Raw genomic sequence first — 19,476 nt, forward strand, 5'->3', positions numbered from 1 at the left:
GGTTAGGAAGACTGCTGGCCCAGACGGACAACAGGTCCACAGGCTCTATAGGTGGACAGAAAGGACAGGGGTCCACCCTTCTCCCAGAGGCATGAGCGGCTTTTGAGCAGTGTTCCTAGAAGTTCCACCCCAGATGTCTGCATCTGCTTGTACGGCACCCCAACTGTAAAGGAAACAGGAAATGAATGTAATATTTTTAGCTGCCCACGTTGCTGCCCCCAAAGAATCAGGGCTCTTTGGGTAAGAAAGAGCTGACAAATGGATCCTGGGCAGATGGCCAGCAGCGCCTGCATGCCTTGGGCCTCGCGTCCGAGGAGCAAGCGCATGGCCTCCTGCTACCTCTCTGGATATCTTTCCTGAAGAGATATTCTTAGTCCCTACTCAGGAAACAGAAAGTTTCTACAAGCCAGCACCACCACACGTGCTGTAGAGGATGCAGGCAAAATGGCTGCTTATGGACACCCAGCGTCGAGGACTGCCTTGCAGGAGCCGGAGCCGGAGCCCTCCTCCTTGTTGGAGTGGCTCCAGCGGGCCTCCTCCAGGCTTGGCGCCAGCTCTACAGCAGATGAAGAGGCTGTGCTGAAGCACCGGAACACAGTATCTGCACTAGGACATGGCTGACTTGAGGCTCCTGGAAGGCATCCGTGCCCAGGCTAAAGTGTCCATAGGAACAGACATCACTCATTCGGTCCTGCCTAAATGTGTGCAGGACCCAATATAGGTTCCTGGCTCTGGAGGCCCGGCTTTCCCGGTCCCGGGCAGCAAGCTGAGAGGGCCAGGGCGTGGGTGGAATACACAATGCTGGAGGAAGTTCTGTGCCTGTCAGTGCCCGGCTCCCTGCCAAAGTCGGAGAAAGCTGCTTTCTGGACCCACCTTCTGCCTCCTCTGCCTCCTCCACTAGGGTGCCCTCTGCACAGGGAAGTGGGCTTGAGGCCATGAAGTCCATGGTGTAAAGTCCTGTTTGGGGCTCCAGAATGTCAACAACTTTGATTATTTTGGCTCCAATTAGAAAGTAGGTACACTTTACTTCTTGTGGGGGTGGGGTGGGGGTGGGGGCTTCTTCCCACACTGTGATTTCTCTCTCCATAAGAATCACCCAGCTGGTAACTGATATTTAAGGCTTCTTCCTTTGTTGGGCAAACCTACTTATTAAGAAGCATGTTGCTTCTAACTCCCAACCCCCAGATAGGGTTTCTCTTTGTAGCCCATGCTGTCCTGGAATTAGCTCTGTAGACCAGACTGAACTCTAACTCACAGAGATCCATATGCCTCTGCTTCCCAAGTCCTGGGATTAAAGGGGTGAGGCAGTACTGCCTGGCTTCTTATTGCTTCTTTTTTTTTTTTTTTTTTTTTTTTTTTTTTGGTTCTTTTTTTCGGAGCTGGGGACCGAACCCAGGGCCTTGCGCTTCCTAGGTAAGCGCTCTACCACTGAGCTAAATCCCCAGCCCTTCTTATTGCTTCTTAAGGAGGTTTCCTGGCCTGGTGGTGGCATAGGTGAGTTCTCGGGGCAACTAAATGGGGACTACAGAGGTCTCTGATTACTTGTTATGCAAATTTTAACTCAGCAAAGTGACAGGCACAAGGTTTACAATAGCCACCAATCCCTAGAACGGAAGCTGTTGATTTGCTCTCGTGTCCTGTTCTTTTCCCATCACAATAATAATTAGTTTGCCCAACGGTTACTATGTATGCCCCATTAGCTACCGTTTTATGCTAAGGATTTGATTTAATTCTTAAAACAACTGGAAGAGCTGAGACCTATTTTCTTCTACCAGCAAACTCTGAGGTCAGTGCACTTAAATAACTGGCCCAAGATCACACAATTATTTAGGTAGTGAACTATATATACAGATCCACATCTGCCTGGCCTAGGCCTGAGTGTTAGTCTACCCTAGAATCTCTGACTTGAAAACAATCCCTAAAAGTACACTGCTGTAGTCCTCCAAAGGAGCGCAGTCTTTAATTCCAGTCTGTTGGTTTTCATTAAACATCTACCATGGAACTCAGAAACTCAGTAAGTAGTTGTGGAAGGGTTTGTGAGTACCAGTTATGCATACCCATTGAATGATGTGTCCCACGTTGGACTTGAACTTGAGCAAGGATTGCTTGAATTTTATAATCCTCCTGCCTCCACCTTCCAAGTGCTGGATTACAGGGATGCACCATCTATTTCAGTCTGTGGGGTACTGGGGATTGATTTCACCTTCCTGCTTGCTAGGTAAGTAACCTACTGACTAAGTCTTGGGGACCCCGTTACGCAGGAGTAGGTAAACACGAGAGTACCTGAACAATATATTCAAAACGCACAGTTCGTAGGTGGTTGGCATGTGGGTTCTGAATCTTACTCTTGCGCCCATCCTCTCCCCAACTTCCTTACGGTTGAACATGACTCACACAAACTCCACATACTTCCTGTAAAGGGAGGAAAATGAGTCTGACACTTACTGGGGAAATGGTGCTGTTGTTGATCCCAAGCGTACGAGAAGAAAGACACCAATCCCAATCATGAAATTAAAGCAAGCTTCTTTATTCATGTACCTGGGCTGTCTCTCCCCAAAAGTTGGGTTCAAGAGATCAGCATCGAATATGAGAAAGGCAAGGTTTTTATAGCTCAGGGGTGGGGGGGTTCCAAATGGGGGAATTTGACCGGTGGGCTAAATAGGCGGGGTTACAAGAGGAAAACATAAGGTGGACTTCGTAACAATCTCTTCAAACAATGGTAGGGTTGCAAGATGGTTGTTACAACTTTTTGAATCAAGGACGTAGTAGTTGTTTCCTGGAACAGGCAGCACAGATCCATTTGTAGTCACGGTTCCACGTAGGGCACAGGCCAATGGTTGAGAAACAGATTTAATCATAACGAGGAATGCACCTACCTAGTTTGCCCTTACTGTCCGATGGCTTCAAGCCCAAGATGGAGGCAGACTGGTTCATCACTGTGACCTCAGGAATCCCAGAACGCAGGGACTCAGCTTTTGTCATAACCCCTATTCACCGTGTGTGTGTGTGTGTGTGTGTGTGTGTGTGTGTGTGTGCACGTGTGCACATGAGTGCTCTCACATGTAGCTTGTGCACGTGTGTATGTATGGGTGGAGGTCAGAAGTCAATGCTAGTTACCTTATTTCTTCAGACAGGGTCTCTTACTGAACCTGAGGCTCGCTTACTCTGCTGGGCTGACTGGTGCCTCCCCAGCACTGAAAGTAGGTGTATGCTACCACACTTGGCTTTTGATGTGGGTGCTGGGACTGACTGAACTAATGCCCACACTGAGCCATCTCCCCAGGCCTCTTGCTTCTCTGCTCTATCTTTCTGCAGACAGGCCTCTCCCCGTCTGTCCTTGCAGCTCTGGGGCTGAGGTCAAGAGGGCTCTCTCCTCTTCGTGCATTTCCGGTATACTCTTAGGAAGGAAATCTAACTGACCTCATTTAGAGAGTGACTTCTGCAGCACTGCTCTGCCTGTGCCGCCACCTCAGCTCTGTGGTGAAGGCGTCAGCTAAGCCTGAAACCTCACACTGACCCCCACCCCAAGAGGAGACTGTCCTTCCAGTCCAGAGGGCTCATTCAGTGACCTCAGGGACCAGGCTTGTAATACAAATGAAGCTGGCTCCTTGGTGACTGACAAACAGTGGCGCTCACGGTGCACATAGAGAGTATACTGTCATGTTGGAATGCAGACTCAGTGAAGAGATTCCAATTTTTTTTTTTTCCTGAGAAAACCAACAAATCCAGACATTTTCAAATTAAACCTCTTGTTCCTTTGAATGCTGTCAGCCAATTTAAAATAGATTTAAACCATTGCCTGAGAGTAACGAGCATTTCTATGAACACGTGGAATCCTGGGCTATGACATTTGTAAACCGGTTAAGGAAGATAATGTGAGGTGGGTCATAGAACTGATGTCCACTCTAAGGATAACCTTGGGAAGGGAAGTGTCCCTCTCTGCCGGAGGCCTCTGCTTATCGAATTCTTTTTTTCTGTTGTGACTACTCCTCAGGGAGTAGTAGGAGTCATGGGCATCTGGAGAAGATGAGGGTGTGGAAGACACTGACGAATATCCTTCTTAGGTTAGCCAGGCCAGGCCGTAACAGGGCCGAGGCCAACTGCCAAGGAGATCTGGTGTATTAGTCAGCATTTCCCAGGAGAGCAGAACCAGTAGTATATTTAAGGCTCCCACCTTATGACAGTCTTACCATACTGATTTATTGGGTCCACAGTTTAGCATAAGCCAAGGAGCATCTGTGTGTGTTCTTGGCTCAATGATTATAAAGTCCAAGAAGTCCTATAAATTCCTTGAAAAAAATTTCATTTATTCAGCATGTATGTGTGCATTTGTGTGGTCAGAGGACAATGTGACAGGAGTTGATTCCCTTCTACCATGCGGATTCTGGGAACTGAACTTAGTCATCAGCCTCGGAGGCAAGTACATTTATCTGCTGAGCCATCTAGCTGGGCTGTGGCCCACATTCTTCCATATGAAGCTGCAGACCTAGGAAAGCAGCTGCTAGTGTAATCTGAAGGCCTCGAAGTCAGAAAGCAGAGAGAGTTCAACCACCCTGTGTCCCTGTACCATTTTGGTTTATTCAAGCCCCGGATGGATTGGATGTCACCCACTCATGTTAGCGAAAGCCATTTGTATTTCTTCAGTTTCCCAATTTTTTTTTTCGGAGCTGGGGACCAAACCCAGGGCCTTGCGCTTCCTAGGCAAGCGCTCTACTACTGAGCTAAATCCCCAACCCCCAGTTTCCCATTTTAAATGCTAATGTCTTCTAGAAATATCCTCACAGACATCCAGCAATGTTATTTAACAAAGGTATCTTGGGGTATGGTGGCTTAAACTGACACACTAAAATGGCCCATCACACCCAGGAATAAGGACAGAGAGTCTAATCTAATCGATGAACAGTAGGGAGATCAAGAGGTGAACTGATCATCTTGAAGTCATGTAATGAACAATGAACGCAGGGACAAAGGAGAAGACACAGGTCAAAGAAGATCTTAACAAGGGAAGAGCTGAGGCAAAGAGGCCAGAGGACATTTCTAGAAGCATGTATGTTTTTGACAGTTTTGGTTACAAATACTGATTTGTCTGTCCGGTTTGAGGAAATTTGGAAGGAGCCATGCTAAAGGTAGAGTGGGAACCCCAAGGTGGCAAAGCCTCAGGGACACAGGGAGGGCTTTGGGCACAAGGACCTCAGCTGAAGGAATTTGCTTATCTTCCATCTTCACATGCACCCAATCCTTTGAGGGCCCAGTGGGTTGCTTCTCTGTGGGTTGCTTCTCTTTTATAGGTCCCAGTTCCTGTAGTCTAGAATGCCCCTCTGGAATGCCCTTTCTCCTAGGACCTCTGGGCAGATGGCTACATTTAGGCATTTGGTTCTATGAATCACCTTCAAATTAGGTTTCTGTTTACTGAAAAGAAAAAACTAAACCGCAAAACCCACCCAGCTATTCCTATGGAAGAAGACCTACTGTGAGGAATCTAGCTTTGTATGAAGAGTTGACGGCATTGTGTCATAACTTTGGTTTATAACCCTCTTTCTCACAGTATACCCTGAGGGTTGAAGCCTTCCCCAAATCCTCCCCCTCCCATTAGGCCAAGTCCATTCCGCTCCTCTAGTTTCTCGTTCACTTTAGCCCCAAACTCTCCATCTTCTAAACTCTCTTGTCATTTACGTTGGTCAGAGAATGTAAGGAAGCTTGACAGTTTGAGTTCATAATATAAGCACGCTGCTGACGTGTACAGTGCCCTTTCCCCTGGATGGACTGCAGATGAATGCTCACAGGGTTTGGTTGCTGTTTCTCTCCCTCCCTCTCTCCGTCTTTCTCTCCTTTTCTCCCTCTCCTATCTCTCACATTATGCACAAACCTACTACCATTAAATAGTACCAAAAAACAAACAAAAAAAAAAAAAAACCAAACCAAACCTAGAGCACAGCGATTCTAGACTCCTAGTTTATGGAAAGTTCCGATAAGAATGGAGAAATACCTTCGCATTGGTTTAAAAAGAGAATAAGTAATGATTATTTTGAAAAAGAAGTTTTAACACAAACAATTCTATACATGGGAAAGAAAAAATAATAAAAGCGATAAAAGTTATGCCATAGATGCATATGACAGATGGGTGAACTGAGCCATGGAGTACCTTGGCGTCGAGCCTCCGAGCCCCTGAGAGGGAAAACTCTGAATGGACCCATCGCCGTGTGTACACGTGAAAACGGCTCTGAACACTCCAGCACCTCCCGCCTTGCAGCGGGTCGAGCGAATAGCGGCCACGTGACACGGCTTGCCCATCACCGCGGAAGGCGGGACTCAGAGGACGGTCCTCGCTATTCTCCCGGTCCTCCAGTAGGGAAAGAGGAGCCAGTCACGGTGGGCGGGTCAGACCCGCCTTCTCCGCGGCAGGGGCGGGCTCAGCCATCACCTTCCAGTGGGGTCCCGGTGAGCCCCGACTAGCTAAGGCGAAAGGGCGAGGCACACGTCAGTCAAGAAGTTCTGCCAATGGGCGCGCGCCCTGCCCGCAGCTCCCGCCCCCGCATCGGATTCCCGGCGCGCGCGTAGCCTTCCCTCAGGCCGCTGAGGCGGCGCCCGCCCGCGCTTCCATCCGGGTTCTCGCGCGCTGCTCTCCGGGCGCGGCGGTGGAGGGCCACGGTGGGGAAGGCCAGACCATTCCCCTGGCGGCAGCGGGAAACCTTTTCTGCGAGCTTGAGGTGGGTACCGCGGGCGTGAAGGCCAGCGCGGGGAGGTCGCCATTTTTTCCTCCTTTAGACTCGGGGCGGCAGCGGGCGGGCAGGAGGGAAGACTTGTGGGCTGCCGCGCCGCACCCTGGGACCCGTGGGATGTCCTGGGCACCTCGGGCAGGCGGTTGTCCCTGGGGCTGGCGGCACGCCGTGGCTGCGGGCCGTGGGGCGCGGGCGGGGGAGGGGTGCCGCGTGGCCGCTGGCCTGCCCCAGCCCCCTCTTCTTCCCGCCCAGCTTCTCGGCGACCGGGCGGGGGAGGGGGTCATTCTTCACATTCCTCACCTCGCCCCTCCCCCCGCTTCAATCAAACTTGCGGGCGGGCGGAAGTCCCGCCCTCTGGCTAGCGCCGGTTGGCTGGTGCCGCCTCCTGCCGTGGCGTGACTGGCTGCGTACGTAGCCAGCCCCTATGACGTCACTTCCGCCATCAGGTTTGTGGGCCGGGGAGACCTTGGCTTTGGGGGTTGGGATGAAGGAAGGTAGGAAGTGCGGGGGGAGGGACGGGGCGGGAAGGCGCTGGCAGGGAGGGACGGAGAGCCAACGCTGGCTGCTTGCCCCTGCTCCGCTCGGCCAACTGCGGCCTGAGGGCCTGGAGCAGCTGCTGGGGCTGGAGGTTCGCTGCGGCGGCCCGTCCTTGGCAAGGGGGAGGGGAGCGGGAGGAAACTGTATCCCAGGGGATATGGGGTAGGAGATTTGCAGCTCGGTGGCACCGGAAACGAGTCTGGCCTTTTGACTGGGAGGCTGCAAACTCTTGGAAGCTAGGGCCTCTCGGAGGCCGGCTAATAAACTTCTCGGCGCTCTTTAGTGGAGGCAGTGTGGTAACCTTTATGTCCTTGGCCAGTACAGTCCTTCGATGATCTAGTTAGTGAAGGGTCTATGTCAGAGGTGATCGTGGGTGTTAGTTTTCAACTTTTTGTGTAAAAAAATCTAATTATGAAAGGGTAGCGCGGGGGAGAAGACAAACTTTGGAAACTTGAGTTAAAATGGAAGATGATGACAGAATTCTTTTTTAACTATTGAAAAATGTTGGCACCCTGTTCTTGAAGTTAAAAACATCAGTGTTCTTGTTTTGGATTGCCTGGCAATCTTGTGAAGAAAACTGAACATCAAGTCAGACAATTTTATAAGAAAAATTAGTTTAATGCAGATTTTTTTTCTTCATTCTGGCTTTTCATTATGTTCTGTCTGTTGAAGGAGTAATAATTTGGAAAATTTGAAGTTGTTAGTGTAACAAATACCAATTGGAAATGTAAGAACTTTTATTAGAGGACAGAAATCTTCCAAATTAAGTTGGGTCTGAAAAGTATTTTCAAAATTGTGTAAATGGGGTGTGCATTTTACCCTATGGGTAATTTTATTGTAGAAATTGGTAGTTTTATAGACTAGAAGCAGGCTGTGCCCTCCTTCACTGTAATTTGAATGAAGTTGTGCTAAATTTGAGACTTGGCAATTTTTAAAGCTGGAAAGGTGGAGGAATGCAAAACATGTGGTTATAGAGAAGGTGTAGGGCAGCAGTGGCACACAAAATAGTCCCAGCACTCAGGAGGCAGAGGTGGGTGGAGCTCAGAGTTTGAGGACAGCTTGGTCTACAGAGCAAAGTTCCAGGACAGCCCTGGCTACATGAAGAAACCATGTCTGAAAAAAATAAATGTGATTCAGTCCACACAGTGAAGTATTAAAAATAAATGTGACTCGGGTCACACAGTGAAGTATTGAAACAAATGGCCCTGCTGAAGTTGTTGCTCCTTTTCAGAAAATGTGTCAGACATTCCTGAATTAGTGGATTGCGTTTCCAGTACTAATAAAATAAACGCTCATAGTAGTTAAATGTTATGAACTAGGTTTCATCTAAATTTCTTGGGTCCTGGGAATGTCCCTTATAAGCCTCCCCCTGAACTAAGGAAACTAATTGGTTTAGAGAATAGCATCCTCAATATCATGCCCTTTCATTTCAGTAATTAATGTTGCAGAACTCAGTGTGAATTGGTGACATTGGTGCAGATAGCTCAGTGGATGAAGGCACTTGCCATCAAGCCTGACAGTGACCTGAGTTTGGATCCCTGGGAGTCACCCACATGGTGGAAGGAGACAACTGAGTCCAACAAGTTGTCCTTTGATCTCCACATTTGTGCAGACACAACACAACATAATTGAAAAAGATGTTTTTAAAAGACTGAGGTGTAGCTCACTCAGTTGAGTACTCGTCAGCCATGCCTGAGCCCTGGCTTCCGTTCCGCTCGTAGTGCTCTGGAGTTGGGCTGGGCGGAACCTGCCTGCAGTCCCAGCACTGTTAGAAGTCATTCCCTGCTACACAGAAGGTTCTGGGCCATCCTGGGCTGTATAAAAAGAAAGGATGGAGGGAAACACCACACCAATCTTCCAAATCATGTATCCTTAATTATTGTAGTGTGTGGTGGTAAGAAACTTTTTAGAAACGTTTAAATCACCAATGTGCTTTGTTTTCCTGCAAAGTACAATTTTCTGAGTGGCAAAAATGGTTAATGTCCTGAAGGGCACATTTCCTCACTATTATAACACTGGTCTCCAAGGAATAAGAAAACAGCTCTGTAGTCATATTCCGTGAAACGTGTAAACAAATAGCCCACCCCATTTAAGTTAGTTGTATGAGTGGGGAAGTATATTTGCCATTCAAGGCTAGCATGTTTCAAAACTTTCAATATCTTTAGAAACTTTACACTATAAAGAATATTTTATACTACAAAGAATATTTTTACTAATTGTCAGTGTTTTGTTTTTTTTTTTCACGTTATCTCAGGACTGTAGTAATGGGCGTGAGGGGGGCCCCTTGCATGGTCCTTGTGTTTGTGGGTATTCTGTGCATTATGCAATCAATTAAAAGTAGACTGAGTTAATTAGATAGAATGGGCTTGTGGTTTTGGTACCTAGTGAGATCTAGCGTATTTTACATTTACAGCAGGAGTATATTTTAGTTACAGTGTGTACCATTTTGAGCTATTCAAGTTTCAGGTGCTCACTGTTGGTAATTGTTTGTTAATGAATAATGTAGCTATGATGCATTGCTTAGCTACTTTTCAAAAGTCAGATTTGCTACCTGAATATGTTTGTCTTAAAGATAGGTTTCTGGTTCTCCAGCCTTATCTCAGAAAAGGCCTTTTCTAGATACAAGATTTAAATTTTCTAAGACAGCTGCAAGATAGATACTTTTGTTATTTTAGGAATATTTTGAGACATTTTAGATAATTGTTTTAAATTGCTATGAGTGGTGGATATGGTTAGGGAACATTTTTGTTTTAACTAGTTATCCAGTTCTATTTTTCTCTGATAAGATGAAGGTACATTGAAATCCTGGGAAGGAAGGATTGACACCATCTTAACTCATTCCCATATCGTTTTAAAAAAATATTTTGTTTTTGCTCTCAAATGGATCCCTAGCTGGCCTGGAACTTGAGTTTTTTTTTTTTTTTCCCTGCCTCTGTTTCCCAAGCGCTTGGATTAAAGGCGTGTCACTCTGCTCAACCCCGTATCTTGTTTTCTTTTGGCTTACTCGACTGACAAATGCCTAGAAAGGAACTTAGTCTGAGTTGTCTGCCTAGATTAGTTAACTTTAGCAAGTTGTGCAACCTATATATTAAATAACTAGGTCTAGGTTAAAGGTTATGGTGGCTGTTCAGGGCTTTTGAGTGTAGAGAAGGAAGGAGAGTTTAGAGTAGAGAAAAAAATTATGTAGAATGATAAATAAGTAGAAAAGTCACCCAGGTTGGACTCACTGCCTTCCTCTAAATGTTTGCACATAGTTAGGCTTAGAGAAAGTGTTTAGGTATGTGGGGATAGCGTAGAGCTTGTGTATTCTCATATAATACTCCAGTTTACAGTGGAAAACTCAGGACAATTGAGAACTGTCTTGGCATTGATTGCTTTTTAGACAGTTAATTAGCTAAGAGTGTCTTAAGTGTCTGCCATATGCCTAAGACAGGAAGTGGACCTTTTGGGAAGTGTGACCTAACCTAGTAAATACTTTGCTATTTAAAACTTAACATGAACCTCAGGATTAGTGCAATGTACTTAATAAATGGGGTAATAGAGATCTTGAAATTGGATTAACTTTGATTAAAGAAACAGGACTCTAGAAAATGTCATCTGTCAATTGCTCATAAATTTACTTACCATTACTAGAAATACTGAAAGTGCTTTATCAAAGAAAAACCAAAATACCATTGAAGAGTTTGTTGAGCATGCATCAACAGTTTGTTCATATTCATTGAGTATTTGAGAGGGACAGATAGTATTCTGATTTTGAATTGTATATAATAAGCAAGTGAAATTGAAGTTCAAGACTTCCCCTAGGAAACATTTTATTTTACTTGTTAGAAAGTTGTGCCCAAGTGAAATTTGTGTGTGTGTGTGTTATATACACTGAGCTACTCCACACACAGAAAAATACCAAAAAAACCTGAAAGTTGCAAAGTTAGTTCTGACTAGGTGTTACATAGTTCAGTTGTCTTTATTTCTAAGTGCTATTAGGGGTTTTCCGTCTTTATCTAACCTTGTGTTAACTTTAGATTTTAGCTTCCAATTTGCCCTAATCAAGTTCTAAATAGCAGATCAGGCGCAATTACCAAAACCAGTTTGTGAATATAATTATATTCAGGAGTTGAAGGTTAATATTAGTTTGTGAACAGCATTATCTTTTATATTAGTATCAAGAATTTATAGAAATGTGTAGAACGGTTTAGGATTATAGATACTGAGTATGATGGCTCAGACACCTGTTGTTCATAGCACTGGAAATCTGGAACAGGAGGACTGTTGATGAATTTTGTGCCTGGGCTGGGTTAAGTAAGATCTTGTGTGTCTCAAAACAAAAAATAGTAAGAAAAATTTCTTGTTGTGTTGGAAGAGGTAAAAGTAGCTTATGAAGAGCGATTGTGTAGATTTATGTCTCCTTCGTTTCAACACAACTTAAAAATACCTTGTAAACTTTTTTTTTTAATTAGAATGTTTTCCTTCTTTTTTAAACAGAACAAGAAACAAATTACATCAAAGCAGAACTTTTCAAATACCTACTTGCTCCTTGTAAACTTTTTAAATAACTTTTTAGGTTGTGTAAATGTTTTACACACAGGTATGTCTGTGTGGTACAGAGGTCAGAAGAGGGCATTCAGTCCCCTGAAACTGGTGTTATGGGTGATTGTGAGCCTCTGTGATGCTGAGAATTGAACCTGGTTTCTTTGCAAGAAAGAAAAAGTGCCCTTAGCTGCTGAGCCATCTCTCCATCCTGGGAATTGTGTTACTAGCTCTTGTCTTGAATTACTAGATTGACCTGAAGAAACAGTTAAAGTAAGCATTGTTGCACTCATCAAGATTGAAAAACATTGTATTTTAGGACTATTTCTCAGTGTCAGAACACTTGGCTTAGCATGTATGAAGTCCTAGGTTTTTTTTTTAATGGATTCTTTATTTTTATTTTATGTGCATTGGTGGTTTAATAGCCGAAATGTATGTCTGTGTAAGAATAATTCCCTGGAATGGGAGTTACAAACAGTTGTAAGATGCCATGTGGGTGCTGGGAATTGAACCTGGATCCTCTAGAAGAGTCAAGCAGTGCTCTTAACCTCTGAGCCATCTCTTCAGCCCCCCTGGGTTGCTTTTTTAAAGCACCATTTATACATGCATACACCTTGAAATCCTTGAGAGATTATAACATTTATATTTTTTGTGTAGTATTGGGGATTGAACGCCTCAGGGTCTTGACTATGTATTCTAGGCAAGCATTCTACCATTGAGCTACCCCTAACCCCAGGCATGCTTTAAATGAGGAAGCTGGTTGGAGGTTGGTATTAAACTTGGAACAGAGAGCAGTCTTGAATCTTGGGGGTGATTGTATTTTATAGAGGTTTGGCCTTTTTAAAAAAGATTTATTTGTATGTATATATGTGCACATGGTCAGGATGGATGTCCTCCAGATCCCTGGAGCAGGAGTTAGAGGTGGTTGTGAGACACACATGGGTGCTTTTCCTCTGGAAGAGCAGAAATGATCTTCAACACTTAGCCATCTCTCCAGCTATCTTGGCATTGTAGAATTGAAATGAGATTTGTAGTCTGTTGGCGGTCATGTTCTATTCCCTCCAATTTGGGACAGGCTGTTAAACTTATTATGAACTTTTACTTAAAAGGACAAACTTTTACTTAGTAATGATGGAAGTTTGGTATGGTAAATATTTCCTTTTCAGAGATCATTTTGTTCGTTGTCTTAATATTAAGACTAGAAAAGCAGTCTAGAAAGACTAAATTAATTGTATGAGAGTTCAGTTTGAAGTGGATGATTAGAATTTAAAACTTCTTTATAACTTTCAAATGCTGCCGAAATTTGTGTATAGAATTTTTGTGTTCATTTTTCTTTGTGTGTGTGTGTATATATATATATATATATATATACATACATACATACACACACATATGCATGCATGCTTAGGAAAAGTTGCTACTCATAAAAAAGTAGTTCTGACCATTGTTAACACCAACAGCTAATTTTCTAACTCTGAACACCAGTTGTGGTTAGCATAGATGTGATACGATTGCCTGTCTTTAGAGGCTACTGGAGTGGTGCCACCTGAATTTAAACTCAGTGGCTGTAAATTCACAGGCTTCCCATAGCTCAACTCTGTAGACTCAGTAATGTGCTAGAGTGGTTCCTAGAACTCAGGAGATGTACCTTATAAACCATCACTGGTTTATTTTAAAGATACCTACAGTGAGGCCCAGAATGTTTCTGATAGGAGCCTTCTGTCCTGGCCAATATTAGATGAGGATGTTTCTAGACTGAAACTTGCTGAAATCTGTCATTCCTTTTAGGAATGTTCATCACTTAGGGCCATGAGTGGTTTATATCACTGGCCATTTTGTGATTAACTTTCCAGCTTGCTTCTTGTAGGTTGAGAAGTAAGTCTGAAAATTCGGACTCTGTAAGGCCTTAGTTTTTCTGGTAATCAGCTCCCAACCTGAGACTGGGCCTCTGTGCACCAGGGATTTAGGTGTGGTATTTCAGGATCTCTAACTTGAGTCCGGTACTAACTTAAACTTGTTACAGTCGATGACAGCTTAAATTCTTAGTGAGTTATTATTACACTTAAAAGCAGCTTTGCTGTTTCACTCTTCTCAACAGTCTATAAGATTCTAGTTTGTCTACACCCTTGTTAGAACCTATTAATACTTTAAAACATGTTTGTTTGTGCATGCTTGCCATGGTATGTGTGCAGAGGTCAGAGGATGACTTGTGGAACTCAGCTCTCCGCACCATGTGGATCCTGAAGGTTGAATTTAGTTCAGGCTTGGTGATAGGTAGGCTTTTATTCCCTGACTATCTCTAGACCTCATTACCTTTTTTGATCAGTAGCTTTAATGGATATGTGTCGTCCTGTTTTGGATAGGTACTTTCCTAATGACTAATGAATGCTATTTGCGGTATTTTTATGTATGTACTGAGTATTTGTGTTTATGAGCCATATCTTTGCAATAATTATACTGTCCTTTCATTAAGTTAAACTTATGCTGTTACTTCTGTACAAGGCGATGGCAGATTCTCAGAAGATTATCTGTTTCTAGATCAGTAGCTGTCCTAGCACTGGTAAAATACTTATTACTCCAGTCTTGCCTGACTTTTGTTTTTGAGATTGAGTTTTAATTTCGTAGCCCTGCTTGGCCTCAAATTTATAGTAATCCTCTTGTCCCAGCCTCTCTGGTACTCTAACTAAAAATCTATTGACCTTGAATATGGCTTTATTTTTTGAACTTTAACTTCAATGACATGGAATGTTAATAGATTTTTGCTTATATTTGTAATCTTTACTACTAGGTCCACTACATAATCCATTTATGTCTCATGAACACTTTTCCTTACTCCTTGACTTGACAATAATTTCATGTAGTATATTTAATGTGCCCATATTTTGGCTACGCTATCACACACTCTTTTGGTCATCTCCTATTGCTATTCTGGAAACTTAGGTTTTCGGATTGGGAGCATTAAGCTGCAGTAGTAGACAGTGGTAAGGATGTAACGTCTGGATCTTGTAACATACTGAATTAGGTGTTTATAGCCCAAGTGTATCATACAGTATAATGAAACTACAACATAGGTCATACATGTAACTGTTCTGTTAAACTTCATGTTCAAGTTAAAGAAATGAAAATCTAATTATTTTCTTTTTCCTCATACAGGGAACCGGAATTACGAAAGAGGAACTGGCTTCCTGTGGTGCTCAACTGTGATTCCTTTCAGCATTTGCCCTGGATGTTGTCTTCACTGTGGGATGAGGTAGTAGGTTGTATAGTTTTAGGGTCACACCCACCACTGGGAGATAACTATACAATCTACTGTCTTTCCTAAGGTGATGGAAAAGTCTGCATTCGTGGATCTAGTAGGAAACCAAGAACTAACTGCACTGTTTTAAAGTATAACTTGCCTTAAAAGCATTTGCTTATTAATGCTGTGCATGTCTTTTATGACTTTTTAATTTAACAAGTAGATGATGGGAATGGGCAGTTTTTACTTACTGTGTATTCTATGTCAGCATAAATGAGGATTTAATTTTGATTGATGTTGATAATTTCGTGTTAACCTTTCTTGAAAGAGACTGATGTTTATTCCAGAAGAAAAAAATTGCTCTATCAGAGTGAGGTAGTAGATTGTATAGTTGTGGGGTAGTGATTTTACCCTGTTTAGGAGATAACTATACAATCTATTGCCTTCCCTGAGGAGTAGACTTGCTGCATTGTTTTATCTAGAGGATATTATAAACTTAGGTGAATTCTGACCCTTTGTTTTACAGTTAACTTCTTCAGTGCAATAAACATTGTTATGTGACATTTTTAGTATTCATGCTTAAAGAATTTAGGCAAATATCTGAACGGTAAAAGTATCTAGGACCAGGCCTTTTGGGGTTATTAATAGATTCATTGTTCTACATTTCTGGTACACATGTCCAGAGAAAGATGCCTTAGGTAAATGGACATACCAACTGGAAGTGTACTGCTGGACCAAATTGAAATCTGGTTATTTTATTATACTTAAAATGCTGTAACTATTACTATTACTTCACTGGTATATTGATTTTGACAGACAAAGGAAAGGGGCTCTGACTTTTGTCTTGGTTCTTTTCAGACCTCAATTTTACCCACAAAACAAAGGAGTCACCCAGAACTCAGGTGACAAAATCCCTAATAGGTAGCTTTAAAGAAAATATGGGAGGGGTATTAAAAAAGGTGACTTGAATGTTAGCACTGTTGATGGGCTCATGTTTTAGCTTTTTCTAGTGCTCAAACTATCTGTTGGACCTTAGGCAAGGCCAGAAGCTCTGGTTTTTAAGTGTTTGCTGTTTAACTGGAGTAAGAGTGGGAAAGGCAGAATGTGGAAGCAGGGGCAGTTAATCTAACTAATTACAGTGTATTGGTATAGTCAGTATGATCTTTTCATGAAACAAAACTCCTTTGGAAAGGCTCAGTTCAAGTGATTTATCCTGAACCAAATTTAAAATTTTTATTCAATATCTAGTGTAGGTGGACACTTTGGAAAACTTGGTCTTTGTTCTAAATTTGGCATATAAAAGATTGAGGAAGGGGCGGGGATATATATGTCTAAGATTCTTTTTGGCTTAATCTTTCCTTTTGGCTTTTCCTTAAGTAGACTGTATAACCTGCCTGTTGGATGTGTTGCAAGTAGCCGAGAAATTCTGTGGTTTTCCGCCCCTTATTCCTCTAGCATGGATATCTACCGGTTGCAGTTTTGAAACAATCTTTACTGAGGCCTGGAGATGATTATTTATATTTTTGTTATTAATTGCACGAGGACTAACATCCTTATTACACCAAGTGGATGGAATTTGGAAAACTGGTATATTTTAACTACTGAAGTGACTATGGAAAGTGATAGAATCACTTAAAGCTGATCTTTGCCAGTGATAAAAGTCATGAACCGAATTTGCTTCTGTTTTAATTTAGGCATCAAAAAGTGAAATAATTTCTGGGTCAATGGAGATGTTAGCTATAAGTGAGAAGTATGCGGCCTGTAAATAGCGAAAGCTTTAGGTTTCAATTGATAAGTAATTTTTTGGTTACCAAGAGGCCATTTTATGAGACTTGATATCTGAAGTTTTGGTAATTGTTTTAAATAAAGTATGCAGTAGGCTGAGTGGTAGACTGTTAGTTTCTTTTTTTAATCCTCTGATGTAATTGGATTAATTTTTAAAGTAACTTTAAAATTGACTTTTAGTTGATCACATTGTTGGCTTTTGCCAAGAACATGTGGCCAAGAACTTTTAAGAATATCAGTCAAAGGATTCTAAGTGGTTGAATTTTAAATAACTCAAAGGCCTGCCTTAACAGGTATGTGAAGTGCGTCCGCCAAGTAGAAGACCAGCAAGAATACAGTGGGCTCCTAGGAAGAGGTAGTAGGTTGCATAGTTTTAGGGCAGAGATTTTGCCCACAAGGAGTTAACTATACGACCTGCTGCCTTTCTTAGGGCCTTATCATACCAGCATACAGTTCCATGCGTGTAAGCAAGAGTTCTTCGTGCAGGTGGTTCTCGTAAGAATGGGAACATTGCAGACCTTTTGAAGACAGTGTGTGCACTGGTTAGTACACAGCAGCACTGCACTGCGTCAGCGACAGGCATCTAGTAAGAATCTGAGGTTCCAAAGTTAAACCCTAGTTGCTCCTGTGTCTCACATTTGGGGGTTACTGGGTAGTTTGGGAAAGCAGAATTTTCATATTAATTTTTTACTTAATTTTCCTTGTCTTTGACATGGGGAGCATCAGCTATTTCCATATTATGTTTGAAAGAAAACATTTAACAAAACCTTTGGGATATTTATTTGGCTTTAACACCAATTATGAAAATTCATGTGTTTTCTGAGGTGTGGGAGGTAATTGTGTTAAGTGACTCACTATAGCATGCAGCTTGACAACACAAATGAAAGTGGTTGCTGGAATAGTAGACTTAACATTGACAATAAAAATATGACATTTAAAAACCTTGTGCGTTTCTATTTTGTGCTGAGGCTTCCTCACCCAATAGTATAACTTAGGCTGGCCTGGAACCTGAGATCCTTCTATCCCACTTCTCAAATGCTGGTTACAAGTGTGTACCACTGTACCTGACACCAAATTAGAGATCTATTGACTTCACTTTCTATTAGTGACTACTATCATTATTCACAGATGTGTTATAAATGTGGCTACATTTGCATACACCCTTGAGTCTTTGAACTTGCACAAGTAAATACTACCTTACAAATAATCCATTTCCTCAGTCTGGTTCAAACATTTACCAAATGAGGAAAGCAGGTAACTTTACTGATATAGTAATGTGTTCTATGAAAACTTGGGTAAGGAGGGTGAATGGTGTCTTTGATTGCTTTCCATTGCTGTAATAAAGACCCTGAGGAGGGAAGGGTTTTTGTTAAAATCAGGGCAGGAACCTGAAAGCAAGACCTGCAAAGGAGCTGTAGAACACTGCTGGCTTGCTCACCATGGTTTGCTCAACCTGCTTTTTATACAACCCAGGACCAGTACCAACTCAGGGGTGGTACCTCCTGAAATGGGCTGTGCTGTGCCGAGCCCTTCCAACTCAGTTTAATATTTCAGACTTCCTGCAGACCGATCTGATAGCATTTTCTCATTGAAGTTCCCTTTACCCTGATACCTTGTATCAAGATGAGAAAACTAGAACAATTGGAAATTTGGGGACCATTGAGATGGAATTGTGAGGGTCTTATATTTCAGGAGGAGAATTTGTACTATACACTACTGGTGTTGGTGATTATAGCTATTTTGTGATACAGAGGTGTAAGTTGGTCAGTAATTTTTAACTAGCATTTGCTGTTAGGTCTGTGACAGTCTTGTGTCCTTGGCTGTCTTGGAACTTACTATGGAAGCCAGGCTGGCCTCTGAACTTAAGAGATCTGTTTGCCTGCTTCTGCCAGTTCTAAAATTAAAGACATGGGCCATCATGTCATTAATTCCAAATCTTTTGTGTGAGAAAGAAATGCATTACTTTACAATAAGTTGTTTCTTGCAGAGGGAGTTCATTGTATTAAGTTTTTTAGGGGAGTCCTGAAAGTTTCTTAACCCTGAGGGAATAGTGAAGACAGGAACAGGCTTTTTTGCATAGCCAAAAAGAGAATAGGTCCCTTGGGTGACAGTTCTATGAGCATGAGCACAACGGCATTGCAGTAGGGGAAAGGCTGATACCCAAAACTTCTCGATCTTGGGATTTGGGAACCAAACTAGGATCAAACTCAGTGAGCATCACACACATCCTGATGCTTTCTTTGGACTATGGAAATTTGGGTCACCTTAAATTGGTTCTTGATGTGCTTTAAAAGCAAGATAATCAGGTAAGTTTGAGTACTAGTGCACTCAGAAAAGGGTAGATGGGAGCAGAGCAGGTGGGAGCCAGCTGAAAACAAGGTATTCCAGAAACCACTCCCCATAGGAACATACGTTAGTCATACAACAAAACACCATCAGAAGAGATAAACCAGGTCAAATCTTAGCACATACTAGCATCCTATGTCCTCAGCAGGCGTCCCCAGATTTTACAGTGTGTAGAGAATTGCTTGAGGGAAGGAGTAAGGTCTAGACCTCAAACTTAACCCACTGCCCTGTCTACAGAGGACAATACCACAAATGACTTCATATAAGATGGCTTTACCTTGAAACAAGGTACCCCAGATACCAATCTTTTACAGACAGCTTCCTGTT

At 42.8% G+C, this 19,476-nt stretch overlaps 1 long non-coding RNA gene and 5 other non-coding genes across 6 annotated transcripts; 4 read left to right on the plus strand and 2 right to left on the minus strand.

Annotated features, from left to right (window-relative positions):
* The first annotated feature begins 1,095 nt into the window (after positions 1 to 1,095).
* Positions 1,096 to 17,744, plus strand: LOC120097935 (uncharacterized). Its single transcript, XR_005495857.2, has 2 exons — positions 1,096 to 6,707; positions 14,934 to 17,744. It is a non-coding gene; the product is annotated as an uncharacterized LOC120097935 (long non-coding RNA).
* Mirlet7a1 (microRNA let-7a-1) lies at positions 15,015 to 15,108 on the plus strand. The gene has a single exon (NR_031800.1). It is a non-coding gene; the product is annotated as a microRNA let-7a-1 (primary transcript).
* Positions 15,379 to 15,475, minus strand: Mirlet7f-1 (microRNA let7f-1). Its single transcript, NR_037338.1, has one exon. It is a non-coding gene; the product is annotated as a microRNA let7f-1 (primary transcript).
* Positions 15,383 to 15,471, plus strand: Mirlet7f-1os (microRNA let7f-1, opposite strand). Its single transcript, NR_031806.1, has one exon. It is a non-coding gene; the product is annotated as a microRNA let7f-1, opposite strand (primary transcript).
* Mirlet7d (microRNA let-7d) lies at positions 17,142 to 17,239 on the plus strand. The gene has a single exon (NR_031774.1). It is a non-coding gene; the product is annotated as a microRNA let-7d (primary transcript).
* On the minus strand, positions 17,143 to 17,237 carry Mir3596b (microRNA 3596b). The gene has a single exon (NR_037375.1). It is a non-coding gene; the product is annotated as a microRNA 3596b (primary transcript).
* Positions 17,745 to 19,476: the final 1,732 nt, after the last annotated feature.

The sequence above is a fragment of the Rattus norvegicus genome, chromosome 17, assembly GCF_036323735.1.
Source record: "Rattus norvegicus strain BN/NHsdMcwi chromosome 17, GRCr8, whole genome shotgun sequence".
Taxonomy (NCBI): domain Eukaryota; kingdom Metazoa; phylum Chordata; class Mammalia; order Rodentia; family Muridae; genus Rattus; species Rattus norvegicus.